This window comes from Idiotropiscis lumnitzeri, chromosome 7 (genome assembly GCF_059441095.1).
Source record: "Idiotropiscis lumnitzeri isolate Australia: NSW breed Sydney's pygmy pipehorse chromosome 7, RoL_Ilum_1.0, whole genome shotgun sequence".
Classification (NCBI taxonomy): Eukaryota; Metazoa; Chordata; class Actinopteri; order Syngnathiformes; family Syngnathidae; genus Idiotropiscis; species Idiotropiscis lumnitzeri.
In genome coordinates, this window is record NC_142397.1 from 21,025,961 (window position 1) to 21,047,995 (window position 22,035).

The 22,035-nt window shown below is 43.6% G+C and overlaps 6 non-coding genes across 6 annotated transcripts; all 6 read right to left on the bottom strand.

Annotated features, from left to right (window-relative positions):
* Positions 1-1,748: 1,748 nt before the first annotated feature.
* LOC148334032 (U1 spliceosomal RNA) lies at positions 1,749-1,912 on the bottom strand. Its single transcript, XR_015844439.1, has one exon. It is a non-coding gene; the product is annotated as a U1 spliceosomal RNA (small nuclear RNA).
* A 658-nt stretch (positions 1,913-2,570) lies between these two features.
* LOC148334033 (U2 spliceosomal RNA) lies at positions 2,571-2,768 on the bottom strand. The gene has a single exon (XR_015844517.1). It is a non-coding gene; the product is annotated as a U2 spliceosomal RNA (small nuclear RNA).
* A 5,978-nt stretch (positions 2,769-8,746) lies between these two features.
* LOC148334034 (U1 spliceosomal RNA) lies at positions 8,747-8,910 on the bottom strand. Its single transcript, XR_015844450.1, has one exon. It is a non-coding gene; the product is annotated as a U1 spliceosomal RNA (small nuclear RNA).
* A 658-nt stretch (positions 8,911-9,568) lies between these two features.
* LOC148334035 (U2 spliceosomal RNA) lies at positions 9,569-9,766 on the bottom strand. The gene has a single exon (XR_015844518.1). It is a non-coding gene; the product is annotated as a U2 spliceosomal RNA (small nuclear RNA).
* A 5,978-nt stretch (positions 9,767-15,744) lies between these two features.
* Positions 15,745-15,908, bottom strand: LOC148334036 (U1 spliceosomal RNA). Its single transcript, XR_015844461.1, has one exon. It is a non-coding gene; the product is annotated as a U1 spliceosomal RNA (small nuclear RNA).
* A 658-nt stretch (positions 15,909-16,566) lies between these two features.
* LOC148334037 (U2 spliceosomal RNA) lies at positions 16,567-16,764 on the bottom strand. Its single transcript, XR_015844519.1, has one exon. It is a non-coding gene; the product is annotated as a U2 spliceosomal RNA (small nuclear RNA).
* Positions 16,765-22,035: the final 5,271 nt, after the last annotated feature.

Consider the following 22,035-nt stretch of genomic DNA (forward strand, 5'->3'; position numbering starts at 1 on the left):
TCACCTGTTCCCTCTCCACCAATGACAGGTTTTGGAGGGAGATTTGAATTTTCCGGTGTGTCTTTTGGTTGTTTGTCCATTTCAATTTCATTTAGCAGTACCATTTCTTTCCCAGCCTTCAATTTGTTGGCAAATGATTTTGGACAATTTCTGTAGAGGTGGTTTGATTCCCCACAGAGATTGCACTTTCTGCCATTGGTGCATTCTTCAAAAGTATGCCCAATTACTCTGCATTTTCCACAAATTATCTGCTGACATGCTTCTGCCAGGTGTCCATGCTCACCACACTTGCGGCAGAGCTTGGGTTGACCCTGGTAGTGTATGTAGCCTCGGTTTTCACCCAAAACTATCATTGATGGGAGATGTTTCAGGCCCTGGAAGCCCTGGGGGTCCTGCCATTGTTGAATGGGTACCCGCCAGGCACAGTTCCAGATGCCATCCTCATCTCTCACTTTCATAGCCTGGCCTTTCACCGTGCAATATCTACCCAGCCAAAAACAAATGTCATCTGCATTCACTGTCTCATTAAACATTCTGACAATAACTGTTTTAGCAGCATTATCAGTCAGTTTTTCCACATTGAACGCAGAAAACTGGGCTTTTACCTCTTCATAACGAAGCCAAAATTCGCGAAGATTTTGAGCAGAGCTGAAACTAACATCAAAACCTTTGCTAAAAGGCAACGTTATGATACAGTTCAGGTCATTAGCATTAAATTCCAAGGTCTGTTGGATAAGTTTCCTGGAAAAATCCAGTCTGGACATTACCAGGAACTCTCCATTAACTTCCTTGAAAGTAAAACGTACACTGTGGTGCCTCCGCATGCCGGCATGGGTGGCCGACATAGCCGGAGAACCACAGGACGTAGATAATAAATAATAACAAATACTAGTTTACATTTACTTACCTTAGTCGGATAACTGAAAATACAAAGGTTATTATCAACAATAAGCAACAGCTGATATATCCCCCAATGAATAAGTCCTATACCACAGCAGGTATAGAACCAACACGCCCAAAGGAGGTGATCGCAGTCTTAGCCAAAAGGCCGAGAAGCGATATCAGCAAACTGACACAGGGGGCGACTTGATTCTCGACATTCCGAGCAACAGTGACGGTGACCAATGTAAAATGATCACAACAAACCATTTACATGCCAAACATCAAACTCACACATTTTTAGCTGAAAACGAGACCAACTGTGTTGCTTGCCAGCCTGCGAACGAAACAAAAGCTGAGCAATTGCTGGGTACTGTAGTCCATGTGACCCAAAGTGGACCAATTGGAAACAGCAATAGAAGTATTCCATTCACTGGCATCGCAATGCTCTTAAATGGTTAAATAGTCCGACGTGCGAATTTCAAGAATCTAATAAAACGTATTGCGGATCGTAAGAGGACAATTGTGTTGCTTTTCCTCCTCTAAGTGAAAAGAAAGTTAGGAAATCGCTCGCCTGTCACGTGATCCATATCGGACCAATATGAATTCTGCGCTAACTTCATGCCGTGTAACCATGTAAAACAGTCCTAAACAGACTAAAAAACCGAGATCTTTTCGTTTACACGCACTTCCTGCTTCCCAATTGACATTGTCACTTGCTAGCGCCACCACTTGTGTGGAGGTGAATGACAGTAATTTGTCAACTGCGAAAGAAGCTAACTATTTATCGCATGTTGACAAATAAGCATGATACCGTGCTCACTAAGTGACATGAATGATTTTATTTCATTGTCATTACCATCAGAAATCAGGGGAGAGCGCGAACGCAGTCCCCCACTGTCAGAAATTGTGCAGTCGAGATTCCCACATTTGGGGAATTCGCAGGGGTCAGTACAGCCGGAGTGCAATGGCTGAGCCTCACCCTGGGTGAACCACCTTCGTGATCATGGTATCTCCCCTGCCAGGTAAGTATGAGATGTACACATTGCCAGGCCAAAAGGTTAAGCACCCACACCATCTTCAGTCACGGGCCCGATTGCAACGCACGTGTGATCGCATGCACACACATACACGCTGGATGATGCATGACACATACATTAATTTAAGTAGTCTCTTTTAGACTTGCATGAAGTAAATATTTGTGAATGAGGTCAAAAGAATCAGCAAAAACATTCCCATCACGCCTTGCTTAAATTCTAACAAGAATTCAAAGCGAGAATTGAATTGACCCTGCCCCACGCCTTTCTAGCACTCATTTCCTGTTTCTTTGTGTGGTCAGGAACATGTAGCGGTGTAACAATTCAAACTCCTTTACAAAACTTTACTTATTTACGTTTTTGATTAGCCAAGCGCCAATATTATAACTTTATAGGAAATTTATATGATCTATATTTGAAACCATTATTTATATGACCACCCACCGCATGTTCCCTCAATAACGGAGCAAGACGACGCTTTCTTCAATGAAAGAATGTCCTTTAAGCCGCAGCATGACATGGTATTCGGTGAAAGTCTCAAAAACAAGAGACAGCCTTTGAGAAACACGACAGCTGCTTAAAGGGTTTCTTCGTTTTCCCACAGAACTACATAGAATGGAAACATCCAGCAACAAATTCATTGTGACCAGCAGAGGTGGGTGCACCGCTCCTGGCGGTACTGCAATACCAGGTCGATGCGTGGAATGGACGGAGCAAGCCCCTATTCCATCTCCCAGTTCCAAAAATCAATTTAATATATGGTCCCCAAATAGGGAACGTATCAGATATTAAACTGATAAGAACAGATTTTTTTTCTTTTGCAAAATTTTTATTGTTACTGTAGACATTGATGTTCACATCTCTCCAACATGGAGCACAATCTTAGTTCTGTGGTAACGTGTTAAAAAAGCAGCATGTTTGACATAGAGGTGTAAGGTAAAATGTATCTAAAATACATCTAGACAATATTTTTTAAAAAGCAATTGTTAAAAAAAGCACTTCAATCTCTGTTGTGCAGGAGCGTAGTATCGCCTTACTAAGTGGGACTTCATCCCACCCTCTCAAACAGAATCCAGACAGATAAGACCTGCCAGGATGCTTCAAGGAGTTCCTCAGAGGTGTTGCATCTCTCCACTCTCTCCAGAGGAGCCAGGCCGTCGCTGCCAGGACCTTCCCTGTGGGCTCCGGTTCCCTCCTCCGGGCGGGCACAGACGACTCTTCTTGGTGACTGTGTCCTTGGCTTGCCGCAGGCAGCTCAGAGTAGCCGCTGCCATTCGGAGCACAGCCACGGGGGTGGTCTGTCTGTGCCTCCTTACCAGCAAGTTTCTGGAGGTCCAAATGGCATCTTTGATGGCGGCAAGGGTGAGCCACTGCTTTGCAAAATGTTCTCTTGTGTTCGTCATTGGGCCCACCCCATAGAGCACGAATTGTGCATTGAGGACCTCCCTTGCTGGCAAGTCCGAGAATTGCAGGTGGCCGGCTGTCGCCCACAGGTCCGTGGCAGCACTGCACTCCCAGAGGAGGTGCCTCACCGACTCTTGGGCGCCACAACCAGGTCGGGGGCAGTTTGAGTGCGCTGCCATACCTCGGGAGTGCATAACGTACCTGACTGGGAGGATTTCGTGCGCCGCCATCCATGACAGGTCCCGAAGTTTGTTTGGGAGGGCGGGATGGTTTACATTGCGCCAAACAGTTGTGGGCTCGCCGAATGCAAGCCCGCGCACTGGACATACCGTTTCCCGCTCCTGCACAACAGAGATGAGAGATCTGTGGTTTTTTAAAACATGGCATTCTTGATTTTCTAGTTTAAAATTCCTTAAAAAAACTTTTATAAAAGAATAGGCAGGCGGCAGGATAAAAGACACAGGCAGTCTTTGATCGCTAGGGATGAGTCTTAATTTCCGGAGGTAAGATCCCATCCAGAATCTTAACATTGCTCGAGCTTTTTGAGCGCTTGAGGGCTCTAGTGCAGTTTGGAAGTGCAGGGCCACATATCTGCTTCCCAAGAAGAGCTGGAGGTCCGGCACTCCTTTTCCCCCTTTTTCTCTGCTCATCTTCATTGTTGCTCTCTTCAGTCTCTCCCACTTGGATCCCCAGATGAAGTAAAAGATAGCCCGGTCCAAACCTAAAAGGATACTTCTTGTTGGGATAAAAACAGAACTGATTAATAAAAGCAATGGTAGAATAACTGCTTTTATGATTAAAACTTTTCCCTCTATGGTCAGTTCCCTCATTCTCCAAAAAACAAGTCTTTTCCTCACTTTCCCTACCACGTCGCCCCAACTTGCTTCTCCTCCCCCTTCCCTGCCAAATCTGATCCCGAGTATTTTCTGGTCAGTTTTTGTCAATGTCAGGGGTAAACCTGTCTTTTCTGTCAATGTCCACGGTCCATAAAACTGTGCTTGTGTCTTGGCTCTATTAAGTTTTGACCCAGAGGCCCTCCCATACCAATCAGTCAAGTCCAAAGCCCTTGTCACCGATAAAAGGTCTGAGCACAGGATATTAAAATCGTCCATATATAAAATACATTTTGTCGTGAGTCCCCCGCCACCTGGAATGTTAACCCCCTTGATCATTTTATCCTTTCTCAACATCTGTGCCAGCGGTTCTATGCATAGGACATAGAGGAGTGCAGATAAAGGACAACCCTGACGGACACCGCAGTTAATTTGGACTGCTTTTGTCAGGTCCCCATTAACCACAAATCTACTGCTAATATCCCGGTACAGCAATCCCACCCACGCTATATACCTTTCGGGAAAACCCCATTTTTGCAGTACTCTAAAGAGGTACCGGTGCGAGATTCGGTCAAACGCTTTCTCAAAATCTAAATTTAGGACTACTAGCCGCATATTTCTGTCTCTCGCATAACAGATGGTGTCACGGATCAGCATGAGGCTGTCCGTGATCTTCCTCCCCACGATGGCACAGGTTTGATCCGGGTTGATCAATTCGCCCATAAAAACAGACATGCGTGTAGCTAAAAGTTTACTAAAAAGTTTGCAATCAACATTTAAAAGCGTGATAGGTCGCCAGTTGTCCAGGTCCGCCTTGTCTCCCTTCTTGTGCAGTAGTGTCACTATCCCTACTCTAAAACTGTCTGGTAGTCGGCTTGTTTTGTCAAATTCATTAAAAACAGTGATTAAATCCGGTGCTATAATGTCCCAAAAGGTCAAATAAAATTCCAGGCAGAGTCCGTCCTCACCCGGAGCTTTTGCTTTCTTAAATTGTTTTATGCATTTGTTTAATTCCTCTTGAGTAAAATCTCGCGTTAAAAGCACTTTATCAGTCACTGTTTTCTCAATAAAATTCAATACTTCCGACGTTGTCTCAGGTTGAATCTCTTTCCTGTCATACAGTTTCTGGTAGTAGCTTTCCACTGTCTCTTTTATTTCACTGCTTATTTCTGTTATAGCACCATTTACTTTTCGCAACTTAAAAATACCCCCACTCTTGTTCATAATTCTTTTAAAAAAGTACCTTGTACATTTTTCTCCTTCCTCTATCTCCTTTTCTTTACTCCTTAGTATTACACCTTTACTTTTGATGTCTGCTAAAAGCCTCAATTTATTTTTAATCTGTTTAATTTCCTCATTAAAATTGATACCCTTTTGTGAGAGGTTAAAATACCTTTGTAGTCTTTTTTGTAGTCCTAACATATGTTTCATTTCCTTCTTTTTCTTCTCTCTTCCTGCTTCTCTAAAAAAGGTCTGGGTTCTTAACTTTATCATTTCCCACCATTGTGCTCGTGATTCAAACAGGTCTTGGAGCGTTTGCCAATTTTTGTACTGCTCCCTGTATTTGTTCACCAGGACTTCGTCTTCAAGAAGGGAACAGTTGAGCCTCCAGAGGCCTCTGCCAACTGTCAAACCAGATGGGATTGACAGGTTGCAAGAAAGTGAGAGGTGGTCTGAGAAGAAGACAGGGGTTAATCTCGCATCAGTTGGTGTCCAACCCCGTGTAAATAAATAGTCAATGCGAGAGGCTTTGCTGCTATCTCCGCTAAACCATGTAAAACCCTCCTCTCTTGGATGTATGGTTTTAAAACAATCATCTAATTTAAAAACCCGGCACATGTCCTTCAGTAAAACAGATGTTTTATCAACTTTAAAATCCTCCCCAGCTCCTTTTTTATCATTTCTGCTTAAAACACAGTTAAAATCTCCTCCCATAATAAAGGGTGCACGACCTAGCATGTGACACTGCAAGTTCTCTAAAAGTTCATACCTGTCGTGTTTTTCATTTGGACCGTATATATTTAAAAGGTTAAAACCCTTTCCCATGAAGGTTAGGTGTGCTAAAAGTGCTCGTCCATCTATTAAAACCGTGCTACCTTTAATTGCAATTCGAGTGTTGTTTATTAAAATGGCCACTCCATCGTTGCGGTTTTCGTTCGACCCACTCCATAAAGATGGGTGTGGCCACATTTCCTCCCACTGCTTATCATTTTTTAAAAAGGGAATACCACATTCTTGCATTAAAAACACATCAGACTTAAGAGTTTTTAAAAAGGACAATACGCTCTGAGCACGAGTCTTTGATTTCACACTTCTAACGTTTATAGTCGAGAAGGTGAGAGTTAAAGATATGATTTAAAATGGAGGCCTACAAAACAGGGTATCAAAAGGAGGAAGCTCTTTAAAACTAATCAATTAGGTAATTTCTTGAGACCGGAGTTCTTCCTTCACCTGAGCAATAGGTGTAGGATTCGGGAGTCTTGGTGATGGTCTTTCTCGCAATCTTAAATTCATTGTGTTATGGTTTTTGGGCGTTGATTGTAGTACTATGTTCAAAAAAGACAGCTCGTTTGGTGAGTTGCAAGGAAAAACCCTGTGCTCTTCCACGTCGCTCTCTGAGCTCCCGGGCCTTCCCCTCTTCTCTAAGGTCAATGGAGACTCAGAAGACCGCTCAGATGCTAGTCGTTTAATTTTTTGTGTACAAGGAATTTCGCTGCGTTCACTACTAGTCTGGTCTTCCATGTTGGTTTTGGTCGATTCGGTTGTGGGCATTTGTGGCAACATGCTACTTTCTTCTGAACTCCCCATTGGTGTAGTCAACATATGCCCCTGCCCTTCCACCTCCTCACCTGTTCCCTCTCCACCAATGACAGGTTTTGGAGGGAGATTTGAATTTTCCGGTGTGTCTTTTGGTTGTTTGTCCATTTCAATTTCATTTAGCAGTACCATTTCTTTCCCAGCCTTCAATTTGTTGGCAAATGATTTTGGACAATTTCTGTAGAGGTGGTTTGATTCCCCACAGAGATTGCACTTTCTGCCATTGGTGCATTCTTCAAAAGTATGCCCAATTACTCTGCATTTTCCACAAATTATCTGCTGACATGCTTCTGCCAGGTGTCCATGCTCACCACACTTGCGGCAGAGCTTGGGTTGACCCTGGTAGTGTATGTAGCCTCGGTTTTCACCCAAAACTATCATTGATGGGAGATGTTTCAGGCCCTGGAAGCCCTGGGGGTCCTGCCATTGTTGAATGGGTACCCGCCAGGCACAGTTCCAGATGCCATCCTCATCTCTCACTTTCATAGCCTGGCCTTTCACCGCGCAATATCTACCCAGCCAAAAACAAATGTCATCTGCATTCACTGTCTCATTAAACATTCTGACAATAACTGTTTTAGCAGCATTATCAGTCAGTTTTTCCACATTGAACGCAGAAAACTGGGCTTTTACCTCTTCATAACGAAGCCAAAATTCGCGAAGATTTTGAGCAGAGCTGAAACTAACATCAAAACCTTTGCTAAAAGGCAACGTTATGATACAGTTCAGGTCATTAGCATTAAATTCCAAGGTCTGTTGGATAAGTTTCCTGGAAAAATCCAGTCTGGACATTACCAGGAACTCTCCATTAACTTCCTTGAAAGTAAAACGTACACTGTGGTGCCTCCGCATGCCGGCATGGGTGGCCGACATAGCCGGAGAACCACAGGACGTAGATAATAAATAATAACAAATACTAGTTTACATTTACTTACCTTAGTCGGATAACTGAAAATACAAAGGTTATTATCAACAATAAGCAACAGCTGATATATCCCCCAATGAATAAGTCCTATACCACAGCAGGTATAGAACCAACACGCCCAAAGGAGGTGATCGCAGTCTTAGCCAAAAGGCCGAGAAGCGATATCAGCAAACTGACACAGGGGGCGACTTGATTCTCGACATTCCGAGCAACAGTGACGGTGACCAATGTAAAATGATCACAACAAACCATTTACATGCCAAACATCAAACTCACACATTTTTAGCTGAAAACGAGACCAACTGTGTTGCTTGCCAGCCTGCGAACGAAACAAAAGCTGAGCAATTGCTGGGTACTGTAGTCCATGTGACCCAAAGTGGACCAATTGGAAACAGCAATAGAAGTATTCCATTCACTGGCATCGCAATGCTCTTAAATGGTTAAATAGTCCGACGTGCGAATTTCAAGAATCTAATAAAACGTATTGCGGATCGTAAGAGGACAATTGTGTTGCTTTTCCTCCTCTAAGTGAAAAGAAAGTTAGGAAATCGCTCGCCTGTCACGTGATCCATATCGGACCAATATGAATTCTGCGCTAACTTCATGCCGTGTAACCATGTAAAACAGTCCTAAACAGACTAAAAAACCGAGATCTTTTCGTTTACACGCACTTCCTGCTTCCCAATTGACATTGTCACTTGCTAGCGCCACCACTTGTGTGGAGGTGAATGACAGTAATTTGTCAACTGCGAAAGAAGCTAACTATTTATCGCATGTTGACAAATAAGCATGATACCGTGCTCACTAAGTGACATGAATGATTTTATGTCATTGTCATTACCATCAGAAATCAGGGGAGAGCGCGAACGCAGTCCCCCACTGTCAGAAATTGTGCAGTCGAGATTCCCACATTTGGGGAATTCGCAGGGGTCAGTACAGCCGGAGTGCAATGGCTGAGCCTCACCCTGGGTGAACCACCTTCGTGATCATGGTATCTCCCCTGCCAGGTAAGTATGAGATGTACACATTGCCAGGCCAAAAGGTTAAGCACCCACACCATCTTCAGTCACGGGCCCGATTGCAACGCACGTGTGATCGCATGCACACACATACACGCTGGATGATGCATGACACGTACATTAATTTAAGTAGTCTCTTTTAGACTTGCATTAAGTAAATATTTGTGAATGAGGTCAAAAGAATCAGCAAAAACATTCCCATCACGCCTTGCTTAAATTCTAACAAGAATTCAAAGCGAGAATTGAATTGACCCTGCCCCACGCCTTTCTAGCACTCATTTCCTGTTTCTTTGTGTGGTCAGGAACATGTAGCGGTGTAACAATTCAAACTCCTTTACAAAACTTTACTTATTTACGTTTTTGATTAGCCAAGCGCCAATATTATAACTTTATAGGAAATTTATATGATCTATATTTGAAACCATTATTTATATGACCACCCACCGCATGTTCCCTCAATAACGGAGCAAGACGACGCTTTCTTCAATGAAAGAATGTCCTTTAAGCCGCAGCATGACATGGTATTCGGTGAAAGTCTCAAAAACAAGAGACAGCCTTTGAGAAACACGACAGCTGCTTAAAGGGTTTCTTCGTTTTCCCACAGAACTACATAGAATGGAAACATCCAGCAACAAATTCATTGTGACCAGCAGAGGTGGGTGCACCGCTCCTGGCGGTACTGCAATACCAGGTCGATGCGTGGAATGGACGGAGCAAGCCCCTATTCCATCTCCCAGTTCCAAAAATCAATTTAATATATGGTCCCCAAATAGGGAACGTATCAGATATTAAACTGATAAGAACAGATTTTTTTTCTTTTGCAAAATTTTTATTGTTACTGTAGACATTGATGTTCACATCTCTCCAACATGGAGCACAATCTTAGTTCTGTGGTAACGTGTTAAAAAAGCAGCATGTTTGACATAGAGGTGTAAGGTAAAATGTATCTAAAATACATCTAGACAATATTTTTTAAAAAGCAATTGTTAAAAAAAGCACTTCAATCTCTGTTGTGCAGGAGCGTAGTATCGCCTTACTAAGTGGGACTTCATCCCACCCTCTCAAACAGAATCCAGACAGATAAGACCTGCCAGGATGCTTCAAGGAGTTCCTCAGAGGTGTTGCATCTCTCCACTCTCTCCCGAGGAGCCAGGCCGTCGCTGCCAGGACCTTCCCTGTGGGCTCCGGTTCCCTCCTCCGGGCGGGCACAGACGACTCTTCTTGGTGACTGTGTCCTTGGCTTGCCGCAGGCAGCTCAGAGTAGCCGCTGCCATTCGGAGCACAGCCACGGGGGTGGTCTGTCTGTGCCTCCTTACCAGCAAGTTTCTGGAGGTCCAAATGGCATCTTTGATGGCGGCAAGGGTGAGCCACTGCTTTGCAAAATGTTCTCTTGTGTTCGTCATTGGGCCCACCCCATAGAGCACGAATTGTGCATTGAGGACCTCCCTTGCTGGCAAGTCCGAGAATTGCAGGTGGCCGGCTGTCGCCCACAGGTCCGTGGCAGCACTGCACTCCCAGAGGAGGTGCCTCACCGACTCTTGGGCGCCACAACCAGGTCGGGGGCAGTTTGAGTGCGCTGCCATACCTCGGGAGTGCATAACGTACCTGACTGGGAGGATTTCGTGCGCCGCCATCCATGACAGGTCCCGAAGTTTGTTTGGGAGGGCGGGATGGTTTACATTGCGCCAAACAGTTGTGGGCTCGCCGAATGCAAGCCCGCGCACTGGACATACCGTTTCCCGCTCCTGCACAACAGAGATGAGAGATCTGTGGTTTTTTAAAACATGGCATTCTTGATTTTCTAGTTTAAAATTCCTTAAAAAAACTTTTATAAAAGAATAGGCAGGCGGCAGGATAAAAGACACAGGCAGTCTTTGATCGCTAGGGATGAGTCTTAATTTCCGGAGGTAAGATCCCATCCAGAATCTTAACATTGCTCGAGCTTTTTGAGCGCTTGAGGGCTCTAGTGCAGTTTGGAAGTGCAGGGCCACATATCTGCTTCCCAAGAAGAGCTGGAGGTCCGGCACTCCTTTTCCCCCTTTTTCTCTGCTCATCTTCATTGTTGCTCTCTTCAGTCTCTCCCACTTGGATCCCCAGATGAAGTAAAAGATAGCCCGGTCCAAACCTAAAAGGATACTTCTTGTTGGGATAAAAACAGAACTGATTAATAAAAGCAATGGTAGAATAACTGCTTTTATGATTAAAACTTTTCCCTCTATGGTCAGTTCCCTCATTCTCCAAAAAACAAGTCTTTTCCTCACTTTCCCTACCACGTCGCCCCAACTTGCTTCTCCTCCCCCTTCCCTGCCAAATCTGATCCCGAGTATTTTCTGGTCAGTTTTTGTCAATGTCAGGGGTAAACCTGTCTTTTCTGTCAATGTCCACGGTCCATAAAACTGTGCTTGTGTCTTGGCTCTATTAAGTTTTGACCCAGAGGCCCTCCCATACCAATCAGTCAAGTCCAAAGCCCTTGTCACCGATAAAAGGTCTGAGCACAGGATATTAAAATCGTCCATATATAAAATACATTTTGTCGTGAGTCCCCCGCCACCTGGAATGTTAACCCCCTTGATCATTTTATCCTTTCTCAACATCTGTGCCAGCGGTTCTATGCATAGGACATAGAGGAGTGCAGATAAAGGACAACCCTGACGGACACCGCAGTTAATTTGGACTGCTTTTGTCAGGTCCCCATTAACCACAAATCTACTGCTAATATCCCGGTACAGCAATCCCACCCACGCTATATACCTTTCGGGAAAACCCCATTTTTGCAGTACTCTAAAGAGGTACCGGTGCGAGATTCGGTCAAACGCTTTCTCAAAATCTAAATTTAGGACTACTAGCCGCATATTTCTGTCTCTCGCATAACAGATGGTGTCACGGATCAGCATGAGGCTGTCCGTGATCTTCCTCCCCACGATGGCACAGGTTTGATCCGGGTTGATCAATTCGCCCATAAAAACAGACATGCGTGTAGCTAAAAGTTTACTAAAAAGTTTGCAATCAACATTTAAAAGCGTGATAGGTCGCCAGTTGTCCAGGTCCGCCTTGTCTCCCTTCTTGTGCAGTAGTGTCACTATCCCTACTCTAAAACTGTCTGGTAGTCGGCTTGTTTTGTCAAATTCATTAAAAACAGTGATTAAATCCGGTGCTATAATGTCCCAAAAGGTCAAATAAAATTCCAGGCAGAGTCCGTCCTCACCCGGAGCTTTTGCTTTCTTAAATTGTTTTATGCATTTGTTTAATTCCTCTTGAGTAAAATCTCGCGTTAAAAGCACTTTATCAGTCACTGTTTTCTCAATAAAATTCAATACTTCCGACGTTGTCTCAGGTTGAATCTCTTTCCTGTCATACAGTTTCTGGTAGTAGCTTTCCACTGTCTCTTTTATTTCACTGCTTATTTCTGTTATAGCACCATTTACTTTTCGCAACTTAAAAATACCCCCACTCTTGTTCATAATTCTTTTAAAAAAGTACCTTGTACATTTTTCTCCTTCCTCTATCTCCTTTTCTTTACTCCTTAGTATTACACCTTTACTTTTGATGTCTGCTAAAAGCCTCAATTTATTTTTAATCTGTTTAATTTCCTCATTAAAATTGATACCCTTTTGTGAGAGGTTAAAATACCTTTGTAGTCTTTTTTGTAGTCCTAACATATGTTTCATTTCCTTCTTTTTCTTCTCTCTTCCTGCTTCTCTAAAAAAGGTCTGGGTTCTTAACTTTATCATTTCCCACCATTGTGCTCGTGATTCAAACAGGTCTTGGAGCGTTTGCCAATTTTTGTACTGCTCCCTGTATTTGTTCACCAGGACTTCGTCTTCAAGAAGGGAACAGTTGAGCCTCCAGAGGCCTCTGCCAACTGTCAAACCAGATGGGATTGACAGGTTGCAAGAAAGTGAGAGGTGGTCTGAGAAGAAGACAGGGGTTAATCTCGCATCAGTTGGTGTCCAACCCCGTGTAAATAAATAGTCAATGCGAGAGGCTTTGCTGCTATCTCCGCTAAACCATGTAAAACCCTCCTCTCTTGGATGTATGGTTTTAAAACAATCATCTAATTTAAAAACCCGGCACATGTCCTTCAGTAAAACAGATGTTTTATCAACTTTAAAATCCTCCCCAGCTCCTTTTTTATCATTTCTGCTTAAAACACAGTTAAAATCTCCTCCCATAATAAAGGGTGCACGACCTAGCATGTGACACTGCAAGTTCTCTAAAAGTTCATACCTGTCGTGTTTTTCATTTGGACCGTATATATTTAAAAGGTTAAAACCCTTTCCCATGAAGGTTAGGTGTGCTAAAAGTGCTCGTCCATCTATTAAAACCGTGCTACCTTTAATTGCAATTCGAGTGTTGTTTATTAAAATGGCCACTCCATCGTTGCGGTTTTCGTTCGACCCACTCCATAAAGATGGGTGTGGCCACATTTCCTCCCACTGCTTATCATTTTTTAAAAAGGGAATACCACATTCTTGCATTAAAAACACATCAGACTTAAGAGTTTTTAAAAAGGACAATACGCTCTGAGCACGAGTCTTTGATTTCACACTTCTAACGTTTATAGTCGAGAAGGTGAGAGTTAAAGATATGATTTAAAATGGAGGCCTACAAAACAGGGTATCAAAAGGAGGAAGCTCTTTAAAACTAATCAATTAGGTAATTTCTTGAGACCGGAGTTCTTCCTTCACCTGAGCAATAGGTGTAGGATTCGGGAGTCTTGGTGATGGTCTTTCTCGCAATCTTAAATTCATTGTGTTATGGTTTTTGGGCGTTGATTGTAGTACTATGTTCAAAAAAGACAGCTCGTTTGGTGAGTTGCAAGGAAAAACCCTGTGCTCTTCCACGTCGCTCTCTGAGCTCCCGGGCCTTCCCCTCTTCTCTAAGGTCAATGGAGACTCAGAAGACCGCTCAGATGCTAGTCGTTTAATTTTTTGTGTACAAGGAATTTCGCTGCGTTCACTACTAGTCTGGTCTTCCATGTTGGTTTTGGTCGATTCGGTTGTGGGCATTTGTGGCAACATGCTACTTTCTTCTGAACTCCCCATTGGTGTAGTCAACATATGCCCCTGCCCTTCCACCTCCTCACCTGTTCCCTCTCCACCAATGACAGGTTTTGGAGGGAGATTTGAATTTTCCGGTGTGTCTTTTGGTTGTTTGTCCATTTCAATTTCATTTAGCAGTACCATTTCTTTCCCAGCCTTCAATTTGTTGGCAAATGATTTTGGACAATTTCTGTAGAGGTGGTTTGATTCCCCACAGAGATTGCACTTTCTGCCATTGGTGCATTCTTCAAAAGTATGCCCAATTACTCTGCATTTTCCACAAATTATCTGCTGACATGCTTCTGCCAGGTGTCCATGCTCACCACACTTGCGGCAGAGCTTGGGTTGACCCTGGTAGTGTATGTAGCCTCGGTTTTCACCCAAAACTATCATTGATGGGAGATGTTTCAGGCCCTGGAAGCCCTGGGGGTCCTGCCATTGTTGAATGGGTACCCGCCAGGCACAGTTCCAGATGCCATCCTCATCTCTCACTTTCATAGCCTGGCCTTTCACCGTGCAATATCTACCCAGCCAAAAACAAATGTCATCTGCATTCACTGTCTCATTAAACATTCTGACAATAACTGTTTTAGCAGCATTATCAGTCAGTTTTTCCACATTGAACGCAGAAAACTGGGCTTTTACCTCTTCATAACGAAGCCAAAATTCGCGAAGATTTTGAGCAGAGCTGAAACTAACATCAAAACCTTTGCTAAAAGGCAACGTTATGATACAGTTCAGGTCATTAGCATTAAATTCCAAGGTCTGTTGGATAAGTTTCCTGGAAAAATCCAGTCTGGACATTACCAGGAACTCTCCATTAACTTCCTTGAAAGTAAAACGTACACTGTGGTGCCTCCGCATGCCGGCATGGGTGGCCGACATAGCCGGAGAACCACAGGACGTAGATAATAAATAATAACAAATACTAGTTTACATTTACTTACCTTAGTCGGATAACTGAAAATACAAAGGTTATTATCAACAATAAGCAACAGCTGATATATCCCCCAATGAATAAGTCCTATACCACAGCAGGTATAGAACCAACACGCCCAAAGGAGGTGATCGCAGTCTTAGCCAAAAGGCCGAGAAGCGATATCAGCAAACTGACACAGGGGGCGACTTGATTCTCGACATTCCGAGCAACAGTGACGGTGACCAATGTAAAATGATCACAACAAACCATTTACATGCCAAACATCAAACTCACACATTTTTAGCTGAAAACGAGACCAACTGTGTTGCTTGCCAGCCTGCGAACGAAACAAAAGCTGAGCAATTGCTGGGTACTGTAGTCCATGTGACCCAAAGTGGACCAATTGGAAACAGCAATAGAAGTATTCCATTCACTGGCATCGCAATGCTCTTAAATGGTTAAATAGTCCGACGTGCGAATTTCAAGAATCTAATAAAACGTATTGCGGATCGTAAGAGGACAATTGTGTTGCTTTTCCTCCTCTAAGTGAAAAGAAAGTTAGGAAATCGCTCGCCTGTCACGTGATCCATATCGGACCAATATGAATTCTGCGCTAACTTCATGCCGTGTAACCATGTAAAACAGTCCTAAACAGACTAAAAAACCGAGATCTTTTCGTTTACACGCACTTCCTGCTTCCCAATTGACATTGTCACTTGCTAGCGCCACCACTTGTGTGGAGGTGAATGACAGTAATTTGTCAACTGCGAAAGAAGCTAACTATTTATCGCATGTTGACAAATAAGCATGATACCGTGCTCACTAAGTGACATGAATGATTTTATGTCATTGTCATTACCATCAGAAATCAGGGGAGAGCGCGAACGCAGTCCCCCACTGTCAGAAATTGTGCAGTCGAGATTCCCACATTTGGGGAATTCGCAGGGGTCAGTACAGCCGGAGTGCAATGGCTGAGCCTCACCCTGGGTGAACCACCTTCGTGATCATGGTATCTCCCCTGCCAGGTAAGTATGAGATGTACACATTGCCAGGCCAAAAGGTTAAGCACCCACACCATCTTCAGTCACGGGCCCGATTGCAACGCACGTGTGATCGCATGCACACACATACACGCTGGATGATGCATGACACGTACATTAATTTAAGTAGTCTCTTTTAGACTTGCATTAAGTAAATATTTGTGAATGAGGTCAAAAGAATCAGCAAAAACATTCCCATCACGCCTTGCTTAAATTCTAACAAGAATTCAAAGCGAGAATTGAATTGACCCTGCCCCACGCCTTTCTAGCACTCATTTCCTGTTTCTTTGTGTGGTCAGGAACATGTAGCGGTGTAACAATTCAAACTCCTTTACAAAACTTTACTTATTTACGTTTTTGATTAGCCAAGCGCCAATATTATAACTTTATAGGAAATTTATATGATCTATATTTGAAACCATTATTTATATGACCACCCACCGCATGTTCCCTCAATAACGGAGCAAGACGACGCTTTCTTCAATGAAAGAATGTCCTTTAAGCCGCAGCATGACATGGTATTCGGTGAAAGTCTCAAAAACAAGAGACAGCCTTTGAGAAACACGACAGCTGCTTAAAGGGTTTCTTCGTTTTCCCACAGAACTACATAGAATGGAAACATCCAGCAACAAATTCATTGTGACCAGCAGAGGTGGGTGCACCGCTCCTGGCGGTACTGCAATACCAGGTCGATGCGTGGAATGGACGGAGCAAGCCCCTATTCCATCTCCCAGTTCCAAAAATCAATTTAATATATGGTCCCCAAATAGGGAACGTATCAGATATTAAACTGATAAGAACAGATTTTTTTTCTTTTGCAAAATTTTTATTGTTACTGTAGACATTGATGTTCACATCTCTCCAACATGGAGCACAATCTTAGTTCTGTGGTAACGTGTTAAAAAAGCAGCATGTTTGACATAGAGGTGTAAGGTAAAATGTATCTAAAATACATCTAGACAATATTTTTTAAAAAGCAATTGTTAAAAAAAGCACTTCAATCTCTGTTGTGCAGGAGCGTAGTATCGCCTTACTAAGTGGGACTTCATCCCACCCTCTCAAACAGAATCCAGACAGATAAGACCTGCCAGGATGCTTCAAGGAGTTCCTCAGAGGTGTTGCATCTCTCCACTCTCTCCCGAGGAGCCAGGCCGTCGCTGCCAGGACCTTCCCTGTGGGCTCCGGTTCCCTCCTCCGGGCGGGCACAGACGACTCTTCTTGGTGACTGTGTCCTTGGCTTGCCGCAGGCAGCTCAGAGTAGCCGCTGCCATTCGGAGCACAGCCACGGGGGTGGTCTGTCTGTGCCTCCTTACCAGCAAGTTTCTGGAGGTCCAAATGGCATCTTTGATGGCGGCAAGGGTGAGCCACTGCTTTGCAAAATGTTCTCTTGTGTTCGTCATTGGGCCCACCCCATAGAGCACGAATTGTGCATTGAGGACCTCCCTTGCTGGCAAGTCCGAGAATTGCAGGTGGCCGGCTGTCGCCCACAGGTCCGTGGCAGCACTGCACTCCCAGAGGAGGTGCCTCACCGACTCTTGGGCGCCACAACCAGGTCGGGGGCAGTTTGAGTGCGCTGCCATACCTCGGGAGTGCATAACGTACCTGACTGGGAGGATTTCGTGCGCCGCCATCCATGACAGGTCCCGAAGTTTGTTTGGGAGGGCGGGATGGTTTACATTGCGCCAAACAGTTGTGGGCTCGCCGAATGCAAGCCCGCGCACTGGACATACCGTTTCCCGCTCCTGCACAACAGAGATGAGAGATCTGTGGTTTTTTAAAACATGGCATTCTTGATTTTCTAGTTTAAAATTCCTTAAAAAAACTTTTATAAAAGAATAGGCAGGCGGCAGGATAAAAGACACAGGCAGTCTTTGATCGCTAGGGATGAGTCTTAATTTCCGGAGGTAAGATCCCATCCAGAATCTTAACATTGCTCGAGCTTTTTGAGCGCTTGAGGGCTCTAGTGCAGTTTGGAAGTGCAGGGCCACATATCTGCTTCCCAAGAAGAGCTGGAGGTCCGGCACTCCTTTTCCCCCTTTTTCTCTGCTCATCTTCATTGTTGCTCTCTTCAGTCTCTCCCACTTGGATCCCCAGATGAAGTAAAAGATAGCCCGGTCCAAACCTAAAAGGATACTTCTTGTTGGGATAAAAACAGAACTGATTAATAAAAGCAATGGTAGAATAACTGCTTTTATGATTAAAACTTTTCCCTCTATGGTCAGTTCCCTCATTCTCCAAAAAACAAGTCTTTTCCTCACTTTCCCTACCACGTCGCCCCAACTTGCTTCTCCTCCCCCTTCCCTGCCAAATCTGATCCCGAGTATTTTCTGGTCAGTTTTTGTCAATGTCAGGGGTAAACCTGTCTTTTCTGTCAATGTCCACGGTCCATAAAACTGTGCTTGTGTCTTGGCTCTATTAAGTTTTGACCCAGAGGCCCTCCCATACCAATCAGTCAAGTCCAAAGCCCTTGTCACCGATAAAAGGTCTGAGCACAGGATATTAAAATCGTCCATATATAAAATACATTTTGTCGTGAGTCCCCCGCCACCTGGAATGTTAACCCCCTTGATCATTTTATCCTTTCTCAACATCTGTGCCAGCGGTTCTATGCATAGGACATAGAGGAGTGCAGATAAAGGACAACCCTGACGGACACCGCAGTTAATTTGGACTGCTTTTGTCAGGTCCCCATTAACCACAAATCTACTGCTAATATCCCGGTACAGCAATCCCACCCACGCTATATACCTTTCGGGAAAACCCCATTTTTGCAGTACTCTAAAGAGGTACCGGTGCGAGATTCGGTCAAACGCTTTCTCAAAATCTAAATTTAGGACTACTAGCCGCATATTTCTGTCTCTCGCATAACAGATGGTGTCACGGATCAGCATGAGGCTGTCCGTGATCTTCCTCCCCACGATGGCACAGGTTTGATCCGGGTTGATCAATTCGCCCATAAAAACAGACATGCGTGTAGCTAAAAGTTTACTAAAAAGTTTGCAATCAACATTTAAAAGCGTGATAGGTCGCCAGTTGTCCAGGTCCGCCTTGTCTCCCTTCTTGTGCAGTAGTGTCACTATCCCTACTCTAAAACTGTCTGGTAGTCGGCTTGTTTTGTCAAATTCATTAAAAACAGTGATTAAATCCGGTGCTATAATGTCCCAAAAGGTCAAATAAAATTCCAGGCAGAGTCCGTCCTCACCCGGAGCTTTTGCTTTCTTAAATTGTTTTATGCATTTGTTTAATTCCTCTTGAGTAAAATCTCGCGTTAAAAGCACTTTATCAGTCACTGTTTTCTCAATAAAATTCAATACTTCCGACGTTGTCTCAGGTTGAATCTCTTTCCTGTCATACAGTTTCTGGTAGTAGCTTTCCACTGTCTCTTTTATTTCACTGCTTATTTCTGTTATAGCACCATTTACTTTTCGCAACTTAAAAATACCCCCACTCTTGTTCATAATTCTTTTAAAAAAGTACCTTGTACATTTTTCTCCTTCCTCTATCTCCTTTTCTTTACTCCTTAGTATTACACCTTTACTTTTGATGTCTGCTAAAAGCCTCAATTTATTTTTAATCTGTTTAATTTCCTCATTAAAATTGATACCCTTTTGTGAGAGGTTAAAATACCTTTGTAGTCTTTTTTGTCTTTTTTGTAGTCCTAACATATGTTTCATTTCCTTCTTTTTCTTCTCTCTTCCTGCTTCTCTAAAAAAGGTCTGGGTTCTTAACTTTATCATTTCCCACCATGTGCTCGTGATTCAAACAGGTCTTGGAGCGTTTGCCAATTTTTGTACTGCTCCCTGTATTTGTTCACCAGGACTTCGTCTTCAAGAAGGGAACAGTTGAGCCTCCAGAGGCCTCTGCCAACTGTCAAACCAGATGGGATTGACAGGTTGCAAGAAAGTGAGAGGTGGTCTGAGAAGAAGACAGGGGTTAATCTCGCATCAGTTGGTGTCCAACCCCGTGTAAATAAATAGTCAATGCGAGAGGCTTTGCTGCTATCTCCGCTAAACCATGTAAAACCCTCCTCTCTTGGATGTATGGTTTTAAAACAATCATCTAATTTAAAAACCCGGCACATGTCCTTCAGTAAAACAGATGTTTTATCAACTTTAAAATCCTCCCCAGCTCCTTTTTTATCATTTCTGCTTAAAACACAGTTAAAATCTCCTCCCATAATAAAGGGTGCACGACCTAGCATGTGACACTGCAAGTTCTCTAAAAGTTCATACCTGTCGTGTTTTTCATTTGGACCGTATATATTTAAAAGGTTAAAACCCTTTCCCATGAAGGTTAGGTGTGCTAAAAGTGCTCGTCCATCTATTAAAACCGTGCTACCTTTAATTGCAATTCGAGTGTTGTTTATTAAAATGGCCACTCCATCGTTGCGGTTTTCGTTCGACCCACTCCATAAAGATGGGTGTGGCCACATTTCCTCCCACTGCTTATCATTTTTTAAAAAGGGAATACCACATTCTTGCATTAAAAACACATCAGACTTAAGAGTTTTTAAAAAGGACAATACGCTCTGAGCACGAGTCTTTGATTTCACACTTCTAACGTTTATAGTCGAGAAGGTGAGAGTTAAAGATATGATTTAAAATGGAGGCCTACAAAACAGGGTATCAAAAGGAGGAAGCTCTTTAAAACTAATCAATTAGGTAATTTCTTGAGACCGGAGTTCTTCCTTCACCTGAGCAATAGGTGTAGGATTCGGGAGTCTTGGTGATGGTCTTTCTCGCAATCTTAAATTCATTGTGTTATGGTTTTTGGGCGTTGATTGTAGTACTATGTTCAAAAAAGACAGCTCGTTTGGTGAGTTGCAAGGAAAAACCCTGTGCTCTTCCACGTCGCTCTCTGAGCTCCCGGGCCTTCCCCTCTTCTCTAAGGTCAATGGAGACTCAGAAGACCGCTCAGATGCTAGTCGTTTAATTTTTTGTGTACAAGGAATTTCGCTGCGTTCACTACTAGTCTGGTCTTCCATGTTGGTTTTGGTCGATTCGGTTGTGGGCATTTGTGGCAACATGCTACTTTCTTCTGAACTCCCCATTGGTGTAGTCAACATATGCCCCTGCCCTTCCACCTCCTCACCTGTTCCCTCTCCACCAATGACAGGTTTTGGAGGGAGATTTGAATTTTCCGGTGTGTCTTTTGGTTGTTTGTCCATTTCAATTTCATTTAGCAGTACCATTTCTTTCCCAGCCTTCAATTTGTTGGCAAATGATTTTGGACAATTTCTGTAGAGGTGGTTTGATTCCCCACAGAGATTGCACTTTCTGCCATTGGTGCATTCTTCAAAAGTATGCCCAATTACTCTGCATTTTCCACAAATTATCTGCTGACATGCTTCTGCCAGGTGTCCATGCTCACCACACTTGCGGCAGAGCTTGGGTTGACCCTGGTAGTGTATGTAGCCTCGGTTTTCACCCAAAACTATCATTGATGGGAGATGTTTCAGGCCCTGGAAGCCCTGGGGGTCCTGCCATTGTTGAATGGGTACCCGCCAGGCACAGTTCCAGATGCCATCCTCATCTCTCACTTTCATAGCCTGGCCTTTCACCGTGCAATATCTACCCAGCCAAAAACAAATGTCATCTGCATTCACTGTCTCATTAAACATTCTGACAATAACTGTTTTAGCAGCATTATCAGTCAGTTTTTCCACATTGAACGCAGAAAACTGGGCTTTTACCTCTTCATAACGAAGCCAAAATTCGCGAAGATTTTGAGCAGAGCTGAAACTAACATCAAAACCTTTGCTAAAAGGCAACGTTATGATACAGTTCAGGTCATTAGCATTAAATTCCAAGGTCTGTTGGATAAGTTTCCTGGAAAAATCCAGTCTGGACATTACCAGGAACTCTCCATTAACTTCCTTGAAAGTAAAACGTACACTGTGGTGCCTCCGCATGCCGGCATGGGTGGCCGACATAGCCGGAGAACCACAGGACGTAGATAATAAATAATAACAAATACTAGTTTACATTTACTTACCTTAGTCGGATAACTGAAAATACAAAGGTTATTATCAACAATAAGCAACAGCTGATATATCCCCCAATGAATAAGTCCTATACCACAGCAGGTATAGAACCAACACGCCCAAAGGAGGTGATCGCA